At 44.1% G+C, this 16,128-nt stretch overlaps 1 long non-coding RNA gene across 1 annotated transcript; it reads left to right on the top strand.

Annotated features, from left to right (window-relative positions):
• Positions 1-6,900: 6,900 nt before the first annotated feature.
• On the top strand, positions 6,901-15,420 carry LOC116745241. Its single transcript, XR_004347334.1, has 3 exons — positions 6,901-7,121; positions 7,545-8,862; positions 14,945-15,420. It is a non-coding gene; the product is annotated as an uncharacterized LOC116745241 (long non-coding RNA).
• The last annotated feature ends 708 nt before the right edge of the window (positions 15,421-16,128 follow it).

Below are 16,128 nucleotides of genomic sequence, written 5' to 3'. Positions count from 1 at the left end.
GTCCAGTAATCCAAACTCAAAATGTAGGACTCATCTTGCACCCTTCCTCATTCCCATTCCAAATATCCAGCAATCCTGCCAATCTTACCTCTCCACAATGTCCTTTGAATCCCTCCTTTGTTTTTTGTTTGTTTGTTTGTTTTTTGCGGTAAGTGGGCCTCTCACTGCTGTGGCTTCTCCCGTTGCGGAGCTCCGGACGCGCAGGCTCAGCGGCCATGGCTCACGAGCCTAGCCACTCCACGGCATGTGGGATCTTCCCGGACCGGGGCACGAACCCATGTCCCCTGCATCAGCAGGCGGACTCTCAACCACTGCGCCACCAGGGAAGCCCTGAATCCTCCTTTGAATCCTGAGTGTCACCACTCTGGGTTGGGTTCTCATTATCTTTGTTGAGCTGTGATACTGAAATGGCTTTTAATCCAAGCCTCAGCATCCAATCTCCCCACTATCACATGCCACTCTTCATCCATATTCAGAATACACACCCCAAAGCACAATCCTGACCCCACCAAAGAGGTGATAGAGTATAGTGGCCCTGAAGTATAGTGGCCTTGAAGTCAGGCAGTTCTCTGCTCAAATCTGCCACTTGCCTACTATGACCTTGGTCAAGCTACTTATCCTCTCCATACCTCAATTTCCCTATCTGTAAAATGGCAACACTATTAGTACTTTCAAGGTTGTTGTGAGGATTCAAAGAACTAATATATATTGTGTTTATAACTGCCTGCAACATGGTAGATGATTCACATGTGTTAGCAATTATTATGATCTCTGCATTCATTCCACAACAGCTAGCCCTGGGAGGTGCTTAATGCCCATATATATACTGAATCATCCGTAATCTCTCATTTGAACCTCCTTGCTCACTAAAGATATATTTGAGGAGTGACTGGCTGAGATATGTGTGTCATTGGTCTCCAAGGATGAGAGCTTTTCCTCTTTATGAAGCAAACTTGCCTTTAAAAAGATGGAAAGAGTGGCCTTGGCTTCCTTAGCACCGGGCTGTAATGAATTGGGATAATCAGCCTGCAGATTCTCCCTGCCTACCTCCAAAGATTTCCTCCCTGCCCTATCTATTCTAGAATACTTGCAGTGCTTCTGAACCACATGGGGAAAACCTTCGTCTGGAAGGCATGAGATATTAACTCCTCTTTTCACTCACTGCGGCAGAAATCAAGTTTCCACTATAAATACAAACCCCAGAAAGAACCAATCAGAAGGCAGATTATATCCCAGGAGTCGGTAGCCTCTTTAGTCTGTAGGGCTGCCAGCAGGGCTGAGCTCTACAGAAAGCAGTGTAGGCGGGGGAGGGTAGGAGGGGGTGTTTGACAGGGAGGGGTGATGGACTAGGGATAAAACAAGCAAGCAAGAAAAATGGAAACGAAGAAAGTGAATGAGAAACTGGATGAAAAAGTAAAGAAATTGAGAAATAGAAAGAAAATGTAAGAGAAAATAAAGAGGAAATTCAATCAAATAGATTCACTCCATTTCCCTAGTTGTAATTTCAGGATATACCACGTTCCACCCACAAGGACATTGAGAAGCTTCAGGGAGTGGCTGTAAATTCCTCAAGAAAACTACTTCGTGGAGACTCAAGCTGTTATTATCCACTGCTGTACTTTTTAGCATATGCACTATCCATACAATGACATGTCTTACTGAGTAATATGTGATATTCCACATCGCGAGACTATTGATACAGAATTTCCTTTCTCAGAGCTCAATATTCCAATCAAAGCCTGTTGCATCACATCACTGAGGCCATCCACTTAATGACAGGTTGTGAGATGCATACTGCAGAATATTCATGTTCATTAAAATCTCCTCTAAACAGCCTCTGCTCCCAGCCTATTAAGGTGCTGCTGTTATCTACACTCCATTCAATGGTGTGGAAATAATTGTCTTGAGACTAAAGAAAAAATTGATGGTCACAAGCCGAGTCAGCACTTGTGTTCTTTTCTTACTCTGTTGAATCAGGTGTTATTTACCTCTTCCAACACCTGGGACTCCTGATAAGTCACTCCCCTGGTAGCTTTTTCCAGGACAGTGCTGTGGGGTCTTTGGAAGAAGCAGGGATCCTTCATAAATGGTATTGTTATCAGCACAATTCACAAGCTACCAGATGTGCAAAATCGAAACCACCAAGGGTACTCAGGCAGAGGGGCCTTCCCCAGCTCCATCTGGCTGCTCTGAAATGTGCTCACAGCTTGGAAGTTATTAGAGAAAGAAGGGCTCTACTTAACAGTGGGCTCACGTGCCTGTGAGAAGATGCTTGTATTCTGACAGTCGGGATGCTTTTTGGTTCCCCCACAACTGCTATACCAGCACCGCCATCCCAGAGCCCCCTCCCTGCAAACGTGGCTCTACTGGAGGCCTGCCTGCTAGAGACAGGTGGGCCCTTTTCCCCATCTCTTCCTCTTCCTCTTATCTCTTGGATGAAGCACCAGGACTCAGGCTGGTGAAGGAGAGCGATTGCCCCTGGCAGCTTATAGTTGGGCAATGGGGCCTGTGACTTTGCCTTTAAATATCAACCACACACACAGACAACACTGGCAGCATGAGAGGTTTCCATGGTGACAGAATGCAGGCCATGACCTCTGTAAATGTAATCAGAGCACTGGGATTGGTATGTGAGACAGGTTTAATTTCTCCTCCGATGGAAGCTCTGTGGTCCGGGCCATACATAGGCTTTGTACATGACAGACAACCTGTTATCTTCGCCGGGGCAGCTCTGCATATGGCAACCCCCACTACTCCAGAGCTGCTTCCTCCACAGTCTGAGCAGGCTGCAGGATGTAAAAGGTCACTGGGGACTGGAACGGCAGTCACATCAATACCTGGCATCCCTGCCCAGTGTCCTCAGGAGGTGCGACTGTCCCTTTTACAAGGAGCAGGTGTGGCATGGTCCCATAAGAGCCAGATTAAGGACTTGGAAGATTGGCTGAGGTTTTCATCTCTGCTCTGCCACCAACAGTGTGATTTTGGGCAAGTCATTTAACCTCCAACTTTCAACATCTTACCCCCGGGAGAAAATGCCTGAGGAAGAGAAGGCTGAGGGCTTCCAGAGTCCCCAGGAGAAGATGGTACCCAATTATGCTTAATAGGGTAGGCTTAATAGTTCTCACTCTACAATCCCCAGTGGAACCCTGCCCCAGGAAGTGAGTTTTCCATCTCACCAGTGCTAGTTACTAGGGCTTCTAACCCTAATTCTATGGTTAAAAACAAAGAGTGTGATGATCACCATTGGAGAGCCTCAACAGGACGTCCTCACCTCTATACTGATTTGGAAACAAAACCAGGATACAATTCCTTCCAAGCTGGCCCAGAGTAGGAGACCAGTTCATGCTAAACTGATGGAAAACAGAGGCTTGGAGAGGAATGTAGCAGTATCAAAGGGGGAGCCCACAGCCTCTTCCCTTGACCACCACTCAGCCTTGGCAAAGAGCTGCTCTGACCACTTTGATGCTGGCATCCTCTGAGTCCATTTACCAAATCATATGAGACACTGGCAGACACTGCCAGTCTTCCTGCTTTTCTGATTTCTTTCACGGTTTCAGTATAGTGCTCTGAAAAAAAATAAGCTTTGGGCTAATAAGAGATTCATAGGGCTGTATGATACATTTTTCTTTCCAAAAGGAGCTGGTTCATAAAATTCTCCTTTCAGAACCTCATCAAAGAATCTTAGATTTCAGAGCTAGAAGGGACTTGAGAAACCCTGTAGCTTATAGTGAAAAACTGAGGTCCAGACTGGAGAAGGGATGTACCTGAGTTACAGCAAATTAACAAACAGCTGAACCACAAGGGTGTCGGGGGCCCCATTCTGCTCAGCTGAGTACTAATTTGCTTCTTGGAGGCTTTTGAACCTCAAACTGAAGCAGAGAGGAAGTGAGGGGAGGATTCAAAAGTGGTTGTTGAGCATTGGAATCAGGAAATGGTGATTTGGCTGAATCTACAGATAATAGCATTACCACTTCCTGTGTTAGCTGATGCCGAACGAGGGAAGATTCTAGATAAGAAAATAGTTAAGTGACAGGACCATGGGCTTCCAAACAATTATCCCCACCCAATCCACACTGTTTCTCTCAGGCCACTGAGAGGAGCATGAGTCTGACTGTTCAGAGAGTTTATAGGTTAGTGTCCAAAACAGAATCATGAAGTCAAAGAATAATGGAGTTTATAGGAACTCCGAGAGAATATCTGGTTTGGCATCATGTCTTCTGGTAACTAAATCTTCTAGGACAGCTAATTTGATTATCTTTTCTTTTTATTAAAGGACCCACTTCCTCAACTGTACATGAGGAAATAAGGTTCCTTTCAGCTCTAACATCCAGAATTCCATGATTTCTTTTTCAGACTCTTTTCCCTTATAGGTTATTACAGTACTTGAAATTCTTACCATGAGGGAGAGCCTTAACTTTGAGTAAGGTATTGCCTCCAGAAAAGAAGCGTACTCCATCTATTTCATTTAAGCAGACATGAACTGAATACCTGGTGTGTTCCAGGAACAGTGCCAGGTAGTAAGAATTCGTAAATAAATAAGATATGAATTACCTGGCAGGGCTAATATGTTGCTCCATTCTCTTTATCCCATTAGAACACATCAGTTGATCAGATTAGCAGCTGTCTTCAGGGGCTGATATAGGATACAGGCAGGTAAATTTTGATAGGACATGAAAGCAGGAAATATCTGGAACGCTCAGCATTATCCAAGAGAAGAGAATTCAGGCCTGGGTGAATATTAAAAATTAAGTATTAATATTAAAATCAACTTGAGGGATTGGGTACCAAGGAAGGATGGAGAACGAAAGGGATCTGAAGGCAAGCAATGCTTACCTCAGAATTTTTTTCCCTAGGAGCTTTGATCATTGACCTCTAGAATCTTCCATCTTTGGTCAACTTTACTAAACTCCTGGCTCAGATCTGATCTTCCTCAGTGGCTGCTCTTTGTACTAATAAGTTTTAGTGTGGGTTCCCAGGTACTACCAGGTGAGATCACTTTAACAATTTGTCCCTAAGACCACTGGATCATAGCCCCCATCTCTCAGATGTGATGATCTCAGTCTGTCTTCCTCCTTTCTTGTGTCTTTTTTTTTTTTGGCGGTACGCGGGCCTCTCACTGTTGTGGCCTCTCCCGTTGTGGAGCACAGGCTCTGGACACGCAGGCTCAGCGGCCATGGCTCACGGGCCCAGCCGCTCCGCGGCATGTGGGATCTTCCCGGACCGGGGCACGAACCCGTGTCCCCTGCATCAGCAGGCGGACTCTCAACCACTGCACCACCAGGGAAGCCCTCTTGTGTCATTTTGATATTTCCAGGGTTATTTCACAGATTTGCATCACTTCTGCCTCTGTCAGCCCATTGGTTCTTATTTGTCCCTTGGCTTTTATTGAAAAGTGCCTACTTTTGCTATGCTGCCCATAAGGTGTGGCCTTGCTTACCCTTCACCTGACAGAGACTTCGGTACCTGCCAGGGCTGGGTCAGGAGGGCTTAAGAATAACCATATGCTGCCTTCCACTCAAAGTTTGTCACTGAGTGTGGCCCATCTGCCGACTCCATCCTTTTGTGATTTTCTTCCTCTCAGCAGTCTCCTTTTCTTTCCAACAACCCGGCTTCTTTAAGGTTCCCATGGATGACTGATTGGATGAGACAGAAACCCAAATCAAACAGCCTTAGGCAAAAAAAAAAAAAAAGAAATTAATTGTCACCAAGATTCCAGGGAAGCCTTGAATAACTGAACATGGAAGTCAGGCCTTAAATGCAGCTTGTCTTTGGGCCCCTGGATTCCGTTGCTTCTTAGGCCATAGAACGGCTCTCATTGGCCCAACCCAGGTCAGTTGTGGTCATGGGGGCAGTGTTATGTAAGAACATAGCAGTTCCTACAGAAACCACATGAGTGGAAATGAGGGAGAAGAAATTCCTAGACAACACAGATCGCTGTTTCTAAAGGTGGGTAGAGTTGTTGAAGAGGTAAAGCAATCTATCCGTCACAGCTCCCTACAGAGCTGCCTGAATATGCCTAAATCACAATAGAAAAGGTTCAAATTCTCTCTTACAGGACTTCTGGGCCCTTGAAAATCAGGGGTGTGGTCAGACAGGGGTTTAGAGCCTTACTCTGTTCACTCACTGGAGCCTTAGTTCCAGCCTTTCTGGGACTCTGCTTTACTAGGTGTTATATTTTTTGGTTGTGATATGTTCAGGGTGGACCCAGATTTCACAAAGATAACCACTGGCCCCTTCTTAGCCAACTCTCCCTCTCCTCCCATCTTCCCCAGGTCAGTAAATGGTACTGTGGATAATCCAATTGCCCAATCTAGAAACCTGGGGGTCATTCATTCCTCTTTCTCCCTCTGCCAATTCCACCTGCTAAATATCTTTCAAACTCTCCACTTCTCTCCAGCCCTGCTGCCTTCTCTCCTCTTCCAAGCCACCATCACCTCTCATCTTGCAGCCCCCTAGTCTTATACCCTGTCAACTTATTTTCCACATTATAGCCAGTGATCTCTTTTTTAAAAAATCTGCTTATGTCCCTCACTAATTAAAACTTTAGTAGCCTCCCAATATTATGCTTCCAAACCCCTCAATATGGCTAGTATGTCCCCATCCCCCTGACCATGCTTGACCTCTTGCTTATCTCCTCTACCAAATGGTCCTCTTACTCTCTGTCATCTTCAGTAGCAGACTTCTTGCAGTTTCTCATTGAGACACACCCACTCCCACTTTCATTTTTCCACATGTGCTGTTCCCTCCCTCTGCAACACTCTTCCCCCCTACCCTTCATTCAACTGACCCTTACTCATGCTTCAAGTCTCAACTTAAACATCATTTCCTCTGGTAACCATCCTTGGCTCTCCAGGCTGAACTTAAACATCATTTCCTCTGGTAACCATCCTTGGCTCTCCAGGCTGGCCTGTTTCCTTCTCATACGTTCCTGTAGCACTAAGACCTACCATTCAAAACTCAAGCCCCAACTGTAACTACCTGTCTACCACCTGTCTTCCCTCCCAACCCTCCCTGAGGGTCCAGACCTTTCCTATCATGTTCACCACTGTATCCTCAGCACTTACTGTGCCTGGTGCATCATCGTAGGTTCTAAACAAACGCTTACTGAGGAAGTGCTGAAGGTAAGTCTCTTGGGGTTTTTTTTAATACTTTTTATTTTGAATTAATTTCAAACTTACAGAAAAGTTTAGGTACCCCAGTACTAGAATTCTTGTATACCATTTACCTAGACTCATCAATTGTTAGCTTTTGTCACGTTTGCTTTATTGTTTTCTATTTATGTAAATTTACATACTTTTTCCAAACCATCTGAGAGTAAATTTCAGATATCATGCTCCTTTTCCTGTGAATACTTCAGTAGTATTTCCTAAGAATGAGGATAATTCCTTAGATGACACGAGTTATCAAAATGAGGAAAGTTAACAAAGATACATGAGCTCTAATTCTTTTTTTTTTTAAGGGAAGTAGAAAGTACTGGGGAAGGAGTGCATGCATCACAGGGTCACCTCCCTTTCTCCTTCCTCTCTCTCTCTGCCCTTGTTCAGGAGTTTCCTCAGAAGCCGAGGCCCTGGTGGGGAAGGCAGTGCCCTGCTGAGTGTATCTGTTTTCCCTCCATGCCCCCACTGGCAGCAGCAACTTCTCCACACCCATGTCCATACCTCACCTTGCCCTTAGTCCTCTGTCAGGAAGCTGGAAGCCCTCTGAACAGGGCGGCTTTGTTCTACAATACAAGGTCCCAAAGGGAGGAGGAAACCCAGTCCGCCAGAAGTGGAAGTTGGAAGTAAAGCTGAGGCCTAGGAAGTGGGAAGATGGCTCCTGGGACCCGCAGTCATGTATCGGCATTTCGTGCGTGCATGAAGAGGGGAAGAAGACAAGCTGCGGGGCTAGAGTAAGATTTGCACACCTTGGGTCCTGGGACCGTCCTGCTCAGCTGAGTGGAATACCAAACGAGGGTGTCTTGGAGCTGCACTTCACTTCAGCCAGGCAGTCGACAGGAGAAGCAGCGAGCGAGACCGACAGACTGTCACTGGCAAAATGAACTGTCACCTCCCATTTTTCAGAGGCACGGGGGATGAATTGCAGCCTTGAACCGCGCGGCCCGCTGCTGATTGAGTTCCGCTGTCTTAGAACCCCTTCGAACAAGGCGAGTTCATTTCAGACTGACGTCCCACCGCTCATCAATTTAAGAGCCAGTAAAATTAACCACTTCGGAGCTGACTTGCTCCCTCCCCCTGCTTGGATTCCGCATCCCGAAAGGTCACCAAATAAATCTCTCTGGGTCCTACTAGCATAATATGCAGCTTGGAGACAGGGTCTCAGAAGAGGAGACCGAGCCAGAGATAGCCCAGGCCCGAAAGGTTGCCGAGGCCCCCTCACAGCCGCCGGTCCATGGCGGTGGTGTGACAAGACAGGCCTTTGCTAGCTCTGCTCCCACCCAATCAGCTTCTGCTCCCAAGAGATCTAGGGTTGGGTAGAGTTGGGCGGCTGAGAATGGAGGTGCTACAGAAGACCCCCTAGTCTTGTGGCAGAGACCTCTGTGCACTGCTAGTCTCCCATCTGCTGTGGACTGAATGTCTGTGCCCCACACCCATTCATATGCTGGAACCCTAATCCCCAATATAATGATATTCGGAAGTGGACATTTGGGAGGTAATCAGGGTTAAATTAGGTCACGGGGGTGGGGCCCCATTGTTGGGATATAATGCCTTTATAAAATGGAAGAGGAGCTGAAACCTTTTTTTCTTGGCCATGTGAGGAGGATACAGCAAGGAGACAGCAGCCATCTGTAAACCAGGAAGAGGACTCTCACCAGGAACCTCACTATGCTGGCACCCTGATCTTGGACTTCCAGTCTCCAGAACAGTAAGAAACAAATGTCTCTTGTTTATGCTGCCTAGTTTATGGTATTATGTTATAGCAGCCCAAACTAAGTCAACATCCTCAGGGCCTTACACATGGTAGGTGCCCGTCAAATGTCTATTAAACCAAATAAGACTTAATTGCTTTAGCATCAATCAGTAGTTTGCATGGACAGGAAAAAGGGATGTTTGCACAAGGACAACCTTACTGTCAGAGCTATTTATTGGGCCCCAGCCCATGCTAGAAACGCACTAGCAAGTTGAAATGCAGCAGAGCAGAGCCCTCTGTCTCCAGAAGAAAAAGTGCCGTATGCTGCCTCCCCGCCACACACACTTACCCCTCTTCTCTCACAAAGGCCTGTCCAGTGAGTCTAGTTAGCAAATCTTAGGGCTTCTCCTCTCCTCTATATCTAGGGCACAAATGGTTTCATCAATACTCTTTTTTTGTTGTTGTTAATATTTATGTATTTATTTTGGCTGAGCCAGGTCTTAGCTGCTGCACTCAGGATCTTTAGCTGCGGCATCCGGGATCTTTTAGTCGCAGTATGCAGACTTCTTAGTTGTGACACACGGACTCTTAGTTGCAGCATGCATGCGGAATCCAGTTCCCTGACCAGGGATCGAACCCGGGCCCCCTGCATGGGGAACGCGGAGCCTTACCCACTGGACCACCAGGGAAGTCACTCATCAATACGCTTTTGAACCTCTTCTCACCACAGGAGACTGTGGCAGTGGTTGTTTCTGGGGATACAACTGAATCGCTCTCAGGATGATTTTAAGGTATTAAGGTAATTTTAAGGTGAAGGCCAAATGATGTCTATGCCCCAGTTTTTATCCACCAATAGGCCAGATTAGTGGTCTCTGCTGCCCGAAGAGAACATGTTCCCATTCCTGTTCTCATCCTAATGCTTTATTTCTGTATTTTCATTGGGGACTTTTGGCCCTACACCTGGAGTGAGAAGACCTAGTTTTCAAACCTGGCTCTACCTTCCCTAACTAAATGACTTGAGCAAATTACTTAACTTATCTAAACCTCATATTCCTCATCTGTAAACCCACATGAGTTGTTAAGAAGTTCAAGTAACATCATGTTTGTGAAAGCCCTGGTAAACTACAAAGTTATGTATGGATGCCGGGGTTTATTCATTTTAGTCTCAGCAGCAAAAGAAAAACCTGAGAATGGATACCACACAGTATGTCAAAATTTGATCCAGCAATTCCACTTCTAGGAATTTGTCCCACAAAAATGCTGTGTTCTGCAAAAGGATGTTTGCGTGAGGAATTTCACTGCAGCTTGTTGAAAAATTGGAGATAACCTAAATGTTGTCAATAGAGGATTGGGTAAATAAATTACGACGCATATATACCATGCAACACTGTGCAGTAGTAAATGTAATAAGATAAAGTAAATAAAAACCTCTTACAGTTGTTAGAGTCATGCACCAGTGTCAACTTATATAAATTAACAGGTGTGGTTGTCACCTCATTAGATTCTTGAATGTTCATTAGGTACTTGAGGCATGTGTGGTAGAAAAATATGTTCAGCTACCTTAGAGAAATACCCTAAGCTTTAAACAAAAGGGGATCATCCCACATATAATACTTGCATTTCTATTTGCTATATCCTGGACATCTCCTTATGTCAGTCCACTTTTACTTTTATAATTTTTAAAAATTTACGTAATAAAACACAGGCCTTTGATTATTAAGATAGTTCTCTGGATTAACTGTTGAGAAAAGAAGGGGATCTGTGGGTAGCTTACGTGTGTTTTCAGGAATACAAATATAGTATTCTACTAGTGTAAGAGCAGCCTCTTGTTAGAAGTTGCAACGACCTTAATCCAAGAATCAGGTGTCTAGCACTCTTGTCCCAGCTCTGCTATTAACTTACAGCATGACATCAACCGAATCACTTATCTGGGCCCCAGTTTCCACATCCAGAAAATGAGAAAGTACACATTCTCTAAGGTCCCTTCGAGCTGAAAATTCAGTGGTTCTATGAAATCACTTTTCAAAGATTTAATAAAGGGTGTTTATATATAATAATGGTTTCTGTTCATTTCTGCCACTAACAGGAGGACTTTAACAAGACCTTAAATACTCCATTTACATGCAGAGCAATACACTAAGAATTTTTTTTTAATTTAAACAAAAAGGTTCTTGCCCTCAAGGAACCTATAATTTAAAAAAGAAAATAAGACAGTTGAATTAACAGAAATACAGGAGTATCAAGTTTTACGAAAGGAATGTACAGAGTAAGATGGCCGTGGTAGATCAGTGGAACTCAAATTTATGTTCCTAGAAGCCCTAGGGTTCCTTGGAGGGATTCCGAAGCTGCTTCTGGGATAGAGCAAGAGGCTAAGGGAGTGAGAGCTGCCTCTTCCCCATCCCTGGTTTAACCGAGTTAATTCTGCCTTCCTCTGCATCATGCAGCTAGGAAATCTAAGACGGACTTCTAAAGGAACAGCGCTGCTAATGGTTCTGAAGAACCTAGGGGCAGGACAGGAATAAAGACGCAGATGTAGAGAATGAACTTGAGGACACGGGGAGGGGGAAGGGTAAGCTGGGACTAAGTGAGAGAGCAGCATGGACATATATACACTAACAAATGTAAAACAGATAGCTAGTGGGAAGCAGCCATATAGCACAGGGAGATCAGCTCGGTGCTTTGTGACCACCTAGAGGGGTGGGATAGGGAGGGTGGGAGGGAGACGCAAGAGGGAGGGGATATGGGGATATAAGTATGCATATAGCTGATTCACTTTGTTTTACAGCAGAAACTAACACACCTTTGTAAAGCAATTATACTCCAATAAAGATGTTTAAAAAAAGAAAGAAAGAAATAGGGCTGCTACAATAAAATTATGAAAACCGCTGGCCTAGATAGTTTCAAAGGTCAGTTCTATCTGAGGTTTCACAATTTTATGATTCTAAGCTGTGTGTAAAGTTTTTATATTCTGCATTCAGTTTTGCATGTACACAGGAAATTAACTTTGTAAAGGTTAATTCTCTTGTAAAACAAATAATTATTTTGTAATATGAATAATGAACCCTAGGTGTATCTGTTAAACACACTCAGATTTTCCTGTCCTGAATTTTCTGAACATGAGGCATGGTTATAATTACAAAAGAATTGGATGGGAAAAGAATTGGATGAGGCAGGCAAAAGGGTTATAAAAAAAGATTCACAAGATCCCTGGGACACCATGGGGAAACTGTTGCTTTCATCAGTGAGACCAAAGATTCTGAACTGGAGCTAGGATTCCTGGGCTCTGCCATTGAATCAGGTCATTTCTGTTTCATAGAACACATCTCAGAAACTACCTGGTAATTGACACAATTGCTGAGTGCTTTCTATGCATATTTCATTTAATCCTCCCAACTCCATGAGATGGGTATGATTTTTCTCCCCATTTTACAAACAAGAAAACTGGAACCAGGGGTGGTAAGTACTTTGTTCAAGGTCACAGAGCCAGGGTTCAAACCCAGGGTGTGACAGCCAAGCCCACACTCTCAGCCACCACAAACTCTACTCCATGTTGCTGTTGGTGACCCACAGGCACTGGGCAAGCAGCTTGCCTTCCAGCTGCCGAAGGAATCAAATGGAACTCTGCCTCCAATGCCTCTATAAATTTATTTTGCCTCATTATCCAATCACAAGGAAAGTCTTTCATTTCCTTTTTCAAGGCTGGCCCTAGATAAGAAGTTTCGAGGTAGCTGCAGTTTGTTTCCCCTCCCTCCTCCTCTAGTGGCTCCTTCTTCACACCAGGAAGGAAAGCAATCCTGCCTCCATGAAATTTGTTCTGATGCCTCCAGGAAGAATAGTCCGCTCCTTCTTTTGTGCGCACACTGAGGACATATACTGTATGTAATACTTTCTTGCTCATTTTACATTTGATCCTCCCCCTCCCCAGCTAGACTGTATCTGCCTTAGGAGCTAAGACTAATATTTATTCACCCCTGTATCCACAACACCTAACATTGTGCCGGCATGTAATGAAGTCTTCACACATGTTTATTTGTTTGAATGAACGAACGAAGTACACTCATGCTGCCCCCGTGTTTCCTACTGTGTCCCCTGTAGCACCTCACCTAGCCTTGTCCTCCCTGAGAACCCCATCTTCAGGTCAGACTTTATCCATCCTCCCTTTCTCTTCCAGATCTGCTCCCTGCCCTCCAAACTGATAACTTGTTAGCTAACCTCATGCCTAATGAGTGCTAATGAGGTCAGCTGGGGTTAATATGTTAATGTATTACTTCCTTTGATAATGTATTTTCACTTAAGCTAGAAACAATTCCTTGACCTAATGGAGCCATTTCTAATGGTGAATGCAGTATGCCAGCATGCCAGCATTCAGGAAGGGGGGGTGGTATTGGGAAATAGTTGACAGGAGGGTCTTAAGAACTCCTATTTCAGGACTCCTGAAACGATGTCACCCACCCACTTGTGTAGGAGAGTCATAGAACTAAAATGGCAAAGCACATGGATACTAACACTGAGAGTAGGTGTGGTCTCCACCCTGAGCAAATGAGTTGACCAAAGAGATGAACTTTGATCTGCCTCAAGAGTTTGGGGTTCTCCCACTGACCTTCAAGCTAGGTTAGGGTCACCTGCATGGCAGACTCCTCCAGGAGAAAGGAGCCAGCACTGTGTTTGATGGCATGAGGCTAGGCTGTCAAGGTGGCAGGGGTCATCTAATAAATCCCTTCCACTGTACAGAAGAGGAAACTGAGGCCCAACAAAGAGACAGGTGAGGCATGAAACCAGATTGGGAACTAAATACTTTATTTCCTTGAGCTTACATATGGGAAACTTGCTTTTTAACTTATTTAAAGCACCGTACACATTAGTTATTGTTAAGCCTGTTATTTTCTACAATGTTCAGTAGTTTAAAGGATCTGACCCAAAGCTTAAGGCTTTGGACAGCTGCAGACACCATCATCCAAATCTCAGGAAAGTGCATTTAATTATTGAAACATAATTCACGTCTAGAATCCTAACTGGAAAATGTAATATTTAGCTTTCCAGCCTCTGCAATACAAAAAGAAAAAAAAACACAAACAAACCAACCCCCCCCACACACCAGAAACAGTAGGAATGGACCAAGTGCTATTGAGCTTATCCAGTACATTAAGTATTATATTTTTTAGAACCTTCTTAAACTTTTGTCAAGTTGAAAGAACTGCTATCTCGTCTTGATTTATATTTATTAGATTATCCGTAAAGAACTTCTAAAAATGCATCTATGGCCTTTTGTATTACTTCTTTTGTAAATACTAGTTCTACTCCTTACCTATTTTTCTTTGTGGGTATTTGGCCTTTTTTTTTTTCCTATACTGTAGACTTTTAAGAACTCTTTATATAGTAAGGGTATTAAGCCATTAACCAAAGACCATTTTCAAAATGTCATATTTTGCCAGGGACCAGCCCTGATCTGATTAACCCAGCTGAGATTCCCTTTGTTTAGCATCCCCTCAATACTGACACATTTGGTTTGTTCCATATGTATTCTGTTTCATTCAGTGCATGTATACATACCTTTATTATTATTATTATTATTTTCTTCTTCACACTCCCAGCAGCAGAACTGGGTTTGTCTGTTAGGGAGATAGGACTGCTAGAGAGCTCTCAGGTCAAGGACAGACAAACAGCAGTGGTCTGGGATCTGGAGATGAACGCGCAGATGCGTGGTCTGCCTTGTTTAAGAGTATGATAAAGGTCTAAACGCTGTGAAGTCAGTTGGCAAGATGGGGTGGAGGAATCAGATCCCAGATGACAGGAGTCTGCTGTTCAGGAAGACATTTATAGTCACATCACAAGTTAACAAAACACATCTAAATGGCCTTGATCTTCTTTTATACTTCCTGCCTAGGTAGGAGGATGTGGTCTCAGGAGCTAGCACTGCAGATATGAATAAAAGGCTTTAGCTGCTTAAGGAAGTAATATATAAAGTAGCAGCTGCATTTAGGTCCCTAACTGGTATTATAGATATTTAATTATGTCTTATGTGTTACCAAATATATTTACTTCAATTAGGCAGATTCTCTAAATAGCTTACCCAATACTCACCCTTCTTTATTTCTAGCAGAGCTGCCTCTCCTGCTAAAGGCTGAAAGTACCAGACTCTTGATTTCCCAGGTTCACTTGAAGCTAAAGACAGCCACATGAGCCAGTTCTGGCCAATGAGAAGTAAGAGGAAGACCGTCCTGGGAGCTGTCTGGGGACATTCTTCTTCTAGTTAAAAGGATGAGTATGCATGAGGCCCCTGCGCTTTTTTCCTTCATGGCTGTGAACACAGTTGTATGAAAACATGATTCTTCAACTATGGCAACCATGCAACAGCAAGTCTAAAGACCAAGAGCCAATGCTGAGAGTAAAGAAATAAAAGGATGAAAGAAGTCTGCTCAGTTGTAGTATTTTTCAGCTGACGAACCAAAGTAGGACCTCTAGACTTCTTTTGTGAGACAGTGAAAACTGCTCTTGAGGCTTTTTGTTAAGTATTCTTGTTACCTGCCTCTGAAAGCATTTTGATACTTTGAAAATGCAAAATGATACAGAAACTGGAATTGTAAGTATATAAAATATGTTAGTATCGGGATAAGGACCAGATGGTATAATGACTGATACCAGGATATTCTATAGAGAGGTGGGAAAAGGAGGCCCAGGGCTCAGACTTGGACATTCTGATTTAATTGGCCTGGGTAGGACCCAAACATTGGTATTTTTTAAAAAAATGTCTTCCAGGTGATTCTAGTATGTACAGGTTTGAGAACCTGTGACCTAGTCCAGCTCTTTATTTTACCTTTGGGGAAACCGAGAATCAGGTAATATGACTGGTAGAAACCATACTACGCAAAGGTAAGCCAAGAGAGGATTGTGCAAAAGTCTTCAGGGTCACTTCTTCCTCTTACCTCGGGCCCACTGGATATGCAGTGTCTCCTAAGTCCTGTCTACACTGAGCCCTGAAATATTGCACCCTGCAGGGCAAGGCCCTGTGTCCTTTCCTAGGCCCCTATCCTGGTCAAAATTCTCATTCCCTTAGGGATCTGCTGGGCAACTAGCAAACTAATCTTAAATGAATTCTAGCCAAGTTGTTAATGACAGATAATGGCTTAATGCATTACTCCTCCCAGATAACATTTCCATTTTAATAAAAGCCTTTAATGCCTAACCCAAAGGAAACAGTGCAGAGACTGAAAAGTACAGAGACTGCAAGTACCTGAAACCTCTGCCCCCTCTCTGTCCCTAGAAGACATCTCCAAACTGTAA

The sequence above is a fragment of the Phocoena sinus genome, chromosome 20 (assembly GCF_008692025.1).
Source record: "Phocoena sinus isolate mPhoSin1 chromosome 20, mPhoSin1.pri, whole genome shotgun sequence".
NCBI classification, from domain to species: Eukaryota; Metazoa; Chordata; class Mammalia; order Artiodactyla; family Phocoenidae; genus Phocoena; species Phocoena sinus.
The sequence above is the reverse complement of the archived record's forward strand: the minus strand, read 5'-3'. Positions and strand labels throughout refer to the sequence as shown.